The following is a 1,884-nucleotide window of genomic DNA, read 5'->3' as shown; positions in this document are numbered from 1 at the left end:
CGTTTATAGGGATGATATACCTAGTGGTGGTGAATGTCTACTCCAAATGGCCACACGTTTTCTGTTTGAAAACCACTATAGCAGTATAGACAGCAAAAAAACCTGAGAGGTCAGTTTGCAAGGACTGGATTGCCAGAACAAGCTGTAATTAACAATATCCTACAATTTAGTTTAGATGAGTTTCAAGGGTTCATGAAGAAAAATGTCATTCGGCATATCTCCTTCTGCACCATACCACCCAGCCAAAAAGTGACTGGTTAAATTTGTAGCCTTTCAAAAATGGCTTGCTCTCCATGAAAGAGGCAGGGTCAGTACAGCAGAAGATGGCCCACTTCTTGCTAGCATATCTGAATGTAGTACTGATGAGATACTAGCAATGCTATTTCTGGGCTGGAATATCAGATCAGGGTTCAATTTACTAAAACTGGACTTGCAGCAACATGTTACAAGTTGCCAGCTAAGTCAGGCCATGACAAAGGGAACAGCCACGATAAAGCGAACTGGAACACCTCCACAGCTACATGTAGGCAAAAATGTATTGGCTCATGATTAGTGAGGACTTAATAAATGGAAGCCTGCAGTTGTGACTGCATAAATAGATCCTTTATTTCACCCAGTGCAAATGGTACCTAATATTGTTTGGTGTTACCATACTGACAAATTATGAGACACAGGAGTAATTGCTGAACAGAGTACAGAAACAATAGTTGGAGCCCCACCTACTGTTGAAGAACCCATTTTGCAGCCTTCAGTGATGACCAGTAACGCTACACCATAAAGTAGCAACACTGACCAGCCAGGATCTAATACTGAGCAAGCTACCTACAAAGAGGAGATGTGTGAATACAACATGGAAGAAGGCCACCTCATCATGAGTGCATTCATGGCAATGGCAGTCATGACCCACGAAGGAAACATAAACACAAATCTGGCACGGTAGTCAGTGTCACACATTCTCAGTGAAATGGTTAAGGTGATCAGTGTTACCTAGGAAACCAAAGGCACCTGAGAGGCTTGCAGTCTGTGCCTTATGCCACTGTCACAGATTCACAGACATTAGGGCTGGAAGGGACCTCGGAAGATCCAGTTCAGCCCCCCGCCCAAAGGGCAGGAAGTCAGCTGGGGTCATAGGATCCCAGCAAGATAAGCATCCAGTTTGCTCCTGAAGGTGTTCAATGTAGCTGCTTGAAACACCTCCAATGGCAGGCTGTTCCAGACCTTGGGGGATTGGACAGTAAAGAAATTCTTCCTTTTGTCTAGCCTGAAACAGTCTTGCAGGAGTTTATAACCATTCGACCTCATCATCCCTTGGGGTGCTCTGGTGAACAATTGCTCCCCCAGATACTGGTGGTCACCCCTGAAGAACTTATAGGTGGCCATCAGATCACCCCTGAGCCTGCACTTTTCCAGGCTAAAGAGCCTCGTAGATTTCAGCCTGTCGTCGTAAGGTCTGTTTGCCTGACCTCTGATCATGCGCGTGGCTCTTTTCTGGACTCTCTCAAGCTTCTCCACATCCTTTTTGAATTGTGGGGCCCAAAACTGGACGCAGTACTCCAGCTGCAGCCTCACCAAGGCGGAGTACAAGGGGAGAATGACGTCCTGGGATTTGCTTGAGAAGCATCTATGGATGCAAACCAGCGTTTGGGTCGCTTTAGTAGCCGCAGCATCGCATTGCAGGCTCATGTTCATCTTGTGGTCAATGATGACCCCCAAGTCTTTTTCTTCCGTAGTGCTAGCCAGCGTAGCACTGCCGAGCCTATAAGGATGCTGCAGGTTTTTTTCCCCAAGGTGGAGAACCTGGCATTTTTCGGTTTTAAACACCACCCATTTGCTGAGCCTGTCCAGGTCAGCCTGGATCATTCACCTGTCTTCTGGCGTGGATAC

Source organism: Gavialis gangeticus, unplaced genomic scaffold (genome assembly GCF_001723915.1).
Source record: "Gavialis gangeticus isolate Ggan-Ray unplaced genomic scaffold, GavGan_comp1, whole genome shotgun sequence".
Classification (NCBI taxonomy): Eukaryota; Metazoa; Chordata; order Crocodylia; family Gavialidae; genus Gavialis; species Gavialis gangeticus.
The sequence above is the reverse complement of the archived record's forward strand: the minus strand, read 5'-3'. Positions refer to the sequence as shown.